Below are 9,064 nucleotides of genomic sequence, written 5' to 3'. Positions count from 1 at the left end.
GGCACATTGTCTGCACCTGGAATTCCTGACACAGCCCCGGCACAGGCAATTGTGTTTCTGACAGGAACAAGACACTCTGGAACTCGGGATCCGGGGACTTGCTGTTCTCCTGCCCTTGCACTTAATGAAACCAGAGTTTGTTTTAGCGAGAAAAAGCCAGAGTTAATTTCAGCTCAGCTCAAACCAGGAGATCCAGAGGCAGGAGCCGGAGCTCGGAGTTATGGGAAAATCCGAGGAGAGGAAGGGATAAGGAGCACCAGGAAAAGAAAAATCCTTTTTATTTCCCAAGAAGACGTGATGAACAGGAGAGAGAGAAAAAAAATCACTTGACAAGGCTCTTCTAAAGAGGAAGAATAGTGCAAAGTGCTGGTTAAATTCCCATTGATCCTTCACTCAGCTTCCCATATACATGTGGGTTTGACTACTTGATACTTCCTTTCACTGTCATAAGTAATAACCGAGGGGAAACAATCATTTCTAAATAACTGCCTATGATTCTTCTATTGTAGTGATTAGTGCTGAATAATTATTAGCTGCGCTGGCTTTCTGCGGGGCTGGGAGGCAGCGGGAGCCGCCGGCGCCTATAGACGGTGCCTATAGATGGTGCTCTTGGCCTCGCACAGCCGCCACCGCCGCTCTCCCGTGTCCCAAACCCCGGCAGTGGGGGAAAGGATCTTTTCCCCTCGCTGTTCCCCTGCCGGGGCTGTCTGTGAAGCGGTGGCTCTGTTTGATTGCCCCGGGAATGGAGCAAAGGCTGGTTTGGGGTCCTGGCAGGGGGGAAGAGCCCGAGGCGGGGCTCGAGCCGCTTGTCCCGCACTCGCAGGAGCGGGCAGGGCTGGAAGCTCCCGATCGCGCAGTTCGTGACCCCCGCGCCCCGAGGCAAGGGCGTTATCAAAGATACAGACAAAGAAATCCGTGATCCGGGGCTCCGAGCGGAGCCTGGGCTTTCCCCGGAGCTCCCAGCGCTGGAACAACCAGCTGGAAACATCCTCGGCATCCTCGGCTCACTGCCCGTCAGTGAACAATAACGGGGGCAGGATGCACACACGGGCCTGGAGAGGAGAGGAGAGGAGAGGAGAGGAGAGGAGAAAGGCTCTGCATCGTGGGATGTGCATTTCCCGAGATGGGCTTTGCACTGGGGCTTGTGGGGTTTGCAGTGGGGTTTGTGGGGTTTGCACCGGGGTTTGTGGGGTTTCTCAGTGGGGTTTGTGGGGTTTCACAGTGGGGTTTGTGGAGGTTTCTCAGTGGGGTTTGTGGGGTTTTGCACTGGGGTTTGTGGGGGTTTCTCAGTGGGGTTTTTGGGATTTTGCACTGGGCTTTTTGGGGTTTCTCAGTGGGATTTGTGGAGGTTTCTCAGTGGGGTTTATAGGGTTTTGCACTGGGGTTTTGCAGTGGGATTTGGTTCCATTTTTTGGGAACGTGCAGCACAGGAGCTGTACTGGGAACAGAGTGGGAGAGAGAAGAGCTTGCTCAAGACCCAGTGCTGCCATCCACTGAGTGCCTGCTGCTGCCTGTCCCCAGCTCAGCAGCTGCAGCCTGGGGACCTCTCCAGGCTGCCAAAGTCCCCAGCCCCGGAGCTGCAGCGAGGTCGAGGGGAGCCTTTCTGTGGGGGTGGGCTGTGCTGGGCAGGGGCTCTGCCCGTGCTCCCTGAGGGCTCCTCAGGGGCTGCTGAGAGGATGGAGACGCTGCTGGGATGGGGAGAGCACCGAGCAGCCAACCAACCTGTGGCTTTCTGCCTGGGGAAGGGTGGCACCTGCATCTGCACAGCACTCCCTGCTGGGCTCCCCTTTAGGGGTTCCTGAACCCTCTGCAGGGGGCAGAGAGCAAAACCAACCACAACGGGGTCCCTTTCCACCCCAAACTGCTCCTGCAGGGCCTTGCTAAAGGCACCAGGCAGGGGAGATGCAGCGAGGCCACTGCTGTGGCCATGGTGACAGCACTGAGGGTGACAGAGGCTGGGCTGGAGGGGAACTGTAAGAGGACACGGGGTTGCTTTAGTCACTCGGGTTTGTTGTGGAGGAGGCCCAGCATGATGGCTCTGATTTTCTCTTGCAGCTGTCCCAATGTGTAATAGAAAAATGGTTTAAAAATTCCCGATGACAAGATCTGGCAAGCAGCAATCCATCATGGTATTGATCCCCTCCACCAGTTGCGCTGCTCGGAATCATCCCCGTGCCCCTGGCTGGGTCAGGGTCAGCTGGACTGGGGTGCTCCAGCCTTTCAGGAGCACAAGATCCTGCTCTGGCACCGGGACTGCCTTCTCCTCCCTGAGTCCAGGTGTTCCCAAACCCCTGGGGCTGCTGCAGGTGGCCAGTGGGGTACAGGGTGTTGGTGTTGGAAGATGCTCCTCCCTTTGGGTTCCCTGCAGCTTCCAGGTGTTCTAGGGCAGCAGGAAAGGCCAGGTTGTGGCTCTGTGACTGAAGCACTCAAGGCCAAGGAGGGGTTCTCAGCAGTGGGTGGTCGCAGTGTGCCCTGTCCCAGCTGGCCATGCCACCCTGGCTGGGTTCTGGCAGCTTTTGGCAGGAGCTGTGGGGCTCAGTGGTGTCAGGGGCCTTGTAGCAGCTCTAGCTCTGCTGGAGGTGACCCAGCCTCGGCAGAAAACCAGGCTGCCAGCCCTTCCAGAGATGGGGAAACTGAGGAACACAGCGCTCAGGTGCCTCTCCTGGAGCCGCGGGGCGCGGAGGGGCTCAGAGCGGGGGGCAGAGCCCCACAGCCCCCCCGAGCCGGGACAGCTGCGGGGGCAGCTGCGGGCCTTTCTGGGGCACAGCTGTGCCGGGCTTTGCCGCGCAGCCCGGCTCGGGAGCTGCCCCGGCCGTGCGGGGCTTTGTTCCAGCGCGGAGCCGCTCCCCGGCCCCGGCTCGGCCGCGCTCCGCGGGACTCGGGGGGCGCAGGTGAGGTGGGGAGGGGGCGCCGAGCCCCGCTGCCGGCTCCCTGGCTGCGGAAGGGTTAAGGCGGGCGCGGGGGCGGCGCGGCCGAGCCGCGCTCGCCGCACTCGGGCAGCGCCTGCGGAGGCGATGAGAGGCCGGAGGGGCTGAGCCGAGCCGAGCCGCGCCGCGCCGGGGGAGGCGGAGGGGCTGCGGGCAGCGGCGGCCGCCCGGCCCCGGATTTCCATGGTGCCGGGGGCCGCCTGCGTCCCCCCGCCCTGAGCCGGCAGGCGGGCGGCAGCGGAGCCGGTGAGTGGCGGCGGATGGCGAGGGGATGCTGCCCGGAGGGGTGCGGGGGGTCCCCGGGGTGGGGGTTCCGCCGGGCATCTCCCGCCGGAGGATGCGGGGAGGAGGCTCGGCAGCGTTGTCGCCGTGCCGCCCGCAGCTGCCCGAGCCGGGTGGCACCGCGGGCTGCGGGTGGCACCGCGGGCTGTGGTGGCAGCGGGGACTGCGGGTGGCAGAGGGGGCTGCAGAGCGCGGGGTGGTGCCCGGCGGTCCCGGCCGTGCCCGCGGAGGGGCCGGGGGTGCCTGGGAAGGGATGGAGGAGCCGCTCGGATTGCCCGGCTCCGGGGAATCCAGCTCCCGCTCCGCGCTCCCGTTAGACATCGCCGTCTCCTCGTTAATTCCGCGGCCGCTCCGTCACGGTCTGGAGCCAATGCAGCGGGATAAGCTCATCCCCGTGAAAAGTTCCTGCTAGCGAGGAGGCACTTTCTGGAAAACAGCCCTGAATCTTAAGGGAAAATACATAAAATCCCCACTGAAACTTTCCCAAATCCGCGCGAGACCCTTTTTGGACGGCGGTGAGGGGAGAGATGCCGACCGCACTTGCGCTCCCTCGGGGGGAATCCCGGCTCCCGGGGGAGGGTCCCGCGTTCCGCAGCCCCGGAGCTGCCGGGTGGCTGCCGGTGACAGCCGGGGCTGCTCCGGCTGAGCTGTCCTCGCCGGCTGTGACCTCCGTTTAACCTGGCACGGCCAGGCATTCCCGGCTTTGTCTCCGTTCACGCTACGGCCAATAGTCGCACGTTCCTGGAGGTGAAGTGAGTGATGTTCAATTAATCTGTGTTCTGAGGGGTATCAGAAAGTCAATAGGTTAATTTTAAGCGAGGTGAATAGTAAGTGGCAGAGGGGGAAAAACGCCCTGGGCGTCCGTGAGCAGCAGCTGAGGCTTGGAGCTGAGGGAACGTGAAGTTCTCCGAGTGCCATGGTGGGAAACCACGGCTCAAAGGCTGCTCCTGCTCTTTGCTGGGCACTTGATGCTTCACTGGTGGCTTCGAGGCGCTCGATAGACCTGGGCTGAGCTGGGGACCTGTCCTGTCCCTCCTGCTCTGGATGGCTTCATTGATAACGGTGACTGAAGTGAGGTGAGATGACCTACTTACAGCTGAGGGACAGATGCCTCGCAAGAATCTGTGCCATGCTCGGAACAGATGTTTGGCTTTTTACCTTTAACACAGAGGTGTTAGATCCTTTAGAACTCACTGGGGCTCTTTTTTTCGGTCTTTATTGCTGTCCTTCTGCCATTTGTTGTCACTTTGAGGACCCTCAGGGCTCAAATGTGGTGCTCCGGGGTGGTGCGGGGAGCAGATAAAGCAGCTTTGACTCGGTGCGAGCAGCGAGGGACGTGACCCAGCGGTGTCCCTCGTGAAATGCCTCATCAGGCAAGGCAGCCCTGCCGGCCACATCCCCAGCGCTCGCTGCAAGAAGATGAAGTAACCCAATTCGCTCCTCGTTGTTTATGGGGTTGTTTGATGGAATTCATGGTGGAGTCGCCCCAGTGAGAAGCTGGTGCGGTGGGGCCGGTGCTGATGCTGTGTAAAACCTGCATAGCCCACCAAGAGGAGCAGCCGTGGCCGTGCTCTCCTGTTCCCTGGCTGACCCTGAGCCTGTCCTGCTTCCCGGCAGCTCCAGCTGGGAGCCGCAGGCACAGCCTGGCCGCGGGAGCCGGGGAAGGCAGGGCCGCCTGCCCCTGCCCTGCGCTCTTTAACTCTCCTCTGCAAATTGCATTAGGATGTGACAAATTGGCCCGCGAACAGCTAAATGGAGGTGACATTTGGAGCGGTGTGCCGGGCAGACCCTGCGGAGGCTCAGGAAATGTGTGATTTGCGGGCTCTTCCCGACATCTCCCATTGAGGCAGCGCCACGAGGCTTTCCAGAACTTACCCAGGGAACTCCTGTTGCAGCCAAATGTGGGAGTCTGGAGCCTGCCTGGCAAAGGTTGCCCGAAGCTAGGGCAGATGTAGGTGCAGACTGTCTCATGCCGTGGGCAGCCGAGATGGGGAGCTGCACTGCGAGAGAAAGCAGAGCCGGAATTTAGAAACTGCGTGAGTGGTGAGGAGAGGAAGGTGGGAAGCTGGGCTGGCTGCTGGGAGCCAGCGTGACGGGGAGCAGGGCCCCTCGCTGCCTGAGGGGTGATCCTGGGGGCACAGGGACACCTCTGCTCCCTGAGGGGTGATCCTGGGGGTACAGGGACACCTCTGCTCCCTGAGGGGTGATCCTGGGGGTACAGGGACACCTCTGCTCCCTGAGGGGTGATCCTGGGGGTACAGAGACACCTCTGCTCCCTGAGGGATGATCCTAGGGGCACCTTTGTTCACCGTGGGATGATCCTGGGGATGCAGGGATATCTTTTTTTCCCTCTGCTCCCTGAGGGGTGATCCTGGGGGTACAGAGACACCTCTGCCCTCTGAGAGGTGATCCCGGGGGTACAGGGACACCTCTGCTCCCTGAGGGGTGATCCTGGGGGCACAGGGACACCTCTGCTCCCTGAGGGATCATCCTGGGGGCACAGGGGCACCTTTGTTCACCGTGGGATGATCCTGGGGATGCAGGGATATCTTTTTTTCACTAAAGGATGCTCTCCTGGGGGAGCAGGGGTATTTTTGCTCATGAAGGGATGATCCTGGTGAAGCAGGGACACCTCTGGGGATGCAGGGATATCTTTTTTTCACTAAAGGATGCTCTCCTGGTGGAGCAGGGATATCTTTGCTCATGAAGGGGGTACAGAGGTATCTTTGTTCACTAAAGGATGCTCTCCTTGGGGAGCAGAGGCACCACTGATGGGTGATCCTGGGGGAGCAGAGGCACCTTTGTTCACCATGGGATGATCCTGGGGGAGCAGGGGTATCTTTGTTCACTAAAGGATGCTCTGCTGGTGAAGCAGGGACACCTTTTGCTCACCCAGGGATGATCCTGGGGGTGCAGGGGTACCTTTGCTCATGGGGGGATGATCCTGGGAGTGCAGGGACACCTTTTGCTCACTGAGGGATGATCCTGGGGGGTGCAGGGGTATCTTTGTTCACTAAAGGATGCTCTGCTGGTGGAGCAGGGGTATTTTGGCTCACCCAGGGATGATCCTGGAGGTGCAGGGACACCTTTGCTCACCCAGGGATGATCCTGGGGGGTGCAGGGGTATCTTTGTTCACTAAAGGATGCTCTGCTGGTGGAGCAGGGGTAATTTGGCTCACCAAGGGATGATCCTGGGGGTGCAGGGACACCTTTGCTCACCCAGCCCGGTCTGTGGCTCTCGGGGAAGGGATGCACCACATCCCAACAGCAGCGTGTGCACCTGCCCCTCTCACCCCGCCTCTCCCAGCACATCCGCGGCTGCTCCAGCACGGCGCTGATCAAGCTGCTTTAATTGGCCCCTCTGCAGCCCGGACGATAAATATGCAATGGGGGAGAGTGCCCCGCTGCTGCTCTCGGCGCCGAGCCTGTCATTCCTGACGGGGCAGGGCGTGCTCGCCGCCCGGGCTCGCTCCCGCCCGCCTCCACCCCGCAAAACCGCGCTCGGCATCCTTAAAAATTGGAAAAAACCTGCAAAGAGATGAACCTGAGCATGCCGTGCTCCTGAGACAGGCCCCTTCACATTTCTAAACACTCCTGATTATTCAGCTAATCTTTATTTCATGGGCCTGTTACAAGAAACACAAACGGGGGAGAAAGTAGAAGGCGGTGACACATTTAAAATACACAAGAAAAGTGCTGGCAGGAATATAATCGTTCTTCTTCCAGCGATATGAAATATTTATGGGCCTAAGTTGTGGCAAGATCCTCTGCCTCCCCTCCCACCTTAACTCTGAAATGTGTTTTTTCCCGGTGCAACAGGAACTGGGGGGCACTGGTGGTGCTGGCAGCAGGGCAGGGGCACGCAGCTGGCCGGGCACAGCGTCCGTCTGTCCGTCTGTCCGTCCCCGAGCGAGGGAAGGGAAGGGAAGGGAGGAGCGGAGCGCTGGCCAAGCCGCCCGGCTCGAGCGGGAGCAGAGCTGTTACAGTCTGTTAACTCGAAATAATTCAGCAGCGTCCCTTCGGCGAGCTGTGAAAAGCCCCCTTTGAGGTGCCCGTGTTGTGGAGGAGCCGCTGCTCCCTCGGGGCATTCTGCTATTAATTCATTAGATCTGAGGGGGTTTTTTCCTCTCGTCCCCCCTCTTTTCTCTTCCCCACCCCCCTCCCTGGCAATTCAAACAGTGATGAATGGACAAAAATCCCTCAAGGGAAACATTTTTTCACTTAGTTACAAAGATTTCATGGCTAATTAGAGTAAATGTGGTTTTTAGAGTGTTAATCTCTTAACCAGCTTGGCTGGGAGGCCACCGCCACAACAGCGCAGGGGAGGGCAGGGGGGACCAAGGTGCTCCCAACCCCTCCGGGCTGAGCCACGGGCAGCGGGGGCGGCATCGGGGGCAGCCCAAGTGTCGCTGTCACCCGGAGCATCCCTGGGCACCTCCTCCAGGCCGGGCAGGGCGAGGGCACAGCGGGGAACCAAAGGAGAGCCGAGGAGCCGCTGTCTGCAGCCAAAACAAATGGATTTACCGCCGGTGGTGCCGGGTGAGCAGCCCGGGCTGTGTCCCCACGAGCTGCGGTGGCACAGGTGGCCCTGGCACCTCCCGCAGCACCCAGCGCCCGTGGCACAGGCGGGCCCTCATTGCCAGGGGGCTCTGCTGGTGGGAATCCTCTCCTTTTGCGGCTGTGCAGGGGTTTCTCCTCGTTTCTGGGTAGCGTTTCTCTTTTCCCTGTTCTCCCCACCCGGCATCCACATTTCAGCTGCGCCTCCAAGGGGAAAATGGCAAAAGGGGCAGAGGAGCTCCTGGGGCAGCCCAGCACCCAGCCGGGCCCACAAACAGCACGGGGTGGGAGGTGGGCTTGAAATTCCTCCTCATCCCACTAGAGGGGATCCTCTGGATCCAGCTAAAATCCCACACGAGCCCAGCAAGAGCAAAGCTGCGCCGAGCCGCAGCCGCTGCTGCTGCCGATGCCTGACCCGGAGCTCTGCAGCCCTGGAGGGGGCACGGGGGGGTTTGGAGCTTTCCAGACACCCCCGGGTGGTCCAGGCTGGCCGTGCCCGTGTGTCCCCGCTGCCGGCTGGGGCGAGGATGCTCCAGCAGTGTTTTCCTGAGGAAGAGCAGCATCCCCGGGCTCAGGAGTGCAACACGTGTGAGCGATGGAGCCGAGGCCGGGCTGGAAATCCTCACCCGGCCCCGGGATGCTGCCAGGGATGGGGGGCTGGGAAAGAGGAGCCCCCCCTCCTTATCAGAGAGAGCCCATCTCATGTTTCTCCCTGCAATCGCAGCTTCTGTTTGGCTGGAATCGACCTGGGAGGGGGTGAAAAGCCAGATCAATGTGTCCTACTATGAAAATTTAATCCTGCTTTGCCTGGGCTAAAACCACATTCAGAGCTGGAGATAAAAGGCATCAGAGCCACGTTTTAAAAAGCCCAGATGATCTCTGAAGGCACAAGCCTGGGAGAGCCCTGCCAGGGCTCTGCTGTGCCCGGGTGGCAGCCACTGCTGCCCCTCCTTGCCTGGCACTGCCCTGGCAGCAGCCCTGGCCCGGCCAGCTCCGTGCTGGGGGCACACTCAGCTCCATCTCCCCACGTGCTGAAGGGGAATGTTCTTCCAGGTTCTTCCCCTGTGGAAGTTCTGTTGTGCAGCTGATCCTGTGCTCGCTCTGTGCCATGTTCCTAAAATCCTCAGTGCCCAGGGGTGACCCCACCATGCTCCTGAGTGCCTGGGCACCTCCTGCAGCCCAGGGGAGGCTCTGCAGAGCTCCTGCCTGCCCAGCCATTCCCACAGGGAGCCTGGGAGCCCTGCCCAGCCCCGTGTGGGGTTGGAGGCTCCTGTCCCAGCCAGGCCTTGGCTCCTGGA

General features: G+C 60.7%; 1 protein-coding gene across 1 annotated transcript in view; it reads left to right on the top strand.

Annotated features, from left to right (window-relative positions):
• The first annotated feature begins 2,957 nt into the window (after positions 1–2,957).
• PLXNA2 (plexin A2) overlaps positions 2,958–9,064 on the top strand; it is a 127,032-nt gene continuing 120,925 nt past the window's right edge. The window contains exon 1 of the mRNA XM_039695807.1: positions 2,958–3,173. The gene's annotated coding sequence lies outside the window, so the exon portion shown is untranslated. The remainder of the gene's footprint in view (positions 3,174–9,064) is intronic.

This window comes from Passer montanus, unplaced genomic scaffold, assembly GCF_014805655.1.
Source record: "Passer montanus isolate IOZ18808 unplaced genomic scaffold, ASM1480565v1 scaffold93, whole genome shotgun sequence".
NCBI classification, from domain to species: domain Eukaryota; kingdom Metazoa; phylum Chordata; class Aves; order Passeriformes; family Passeridae; genus Passer; species Passer montanus.
Note: the sequence above shows the minus strand (reverse complement) of the source record. Positions and strands in the feature narration are given on the sequence as shown.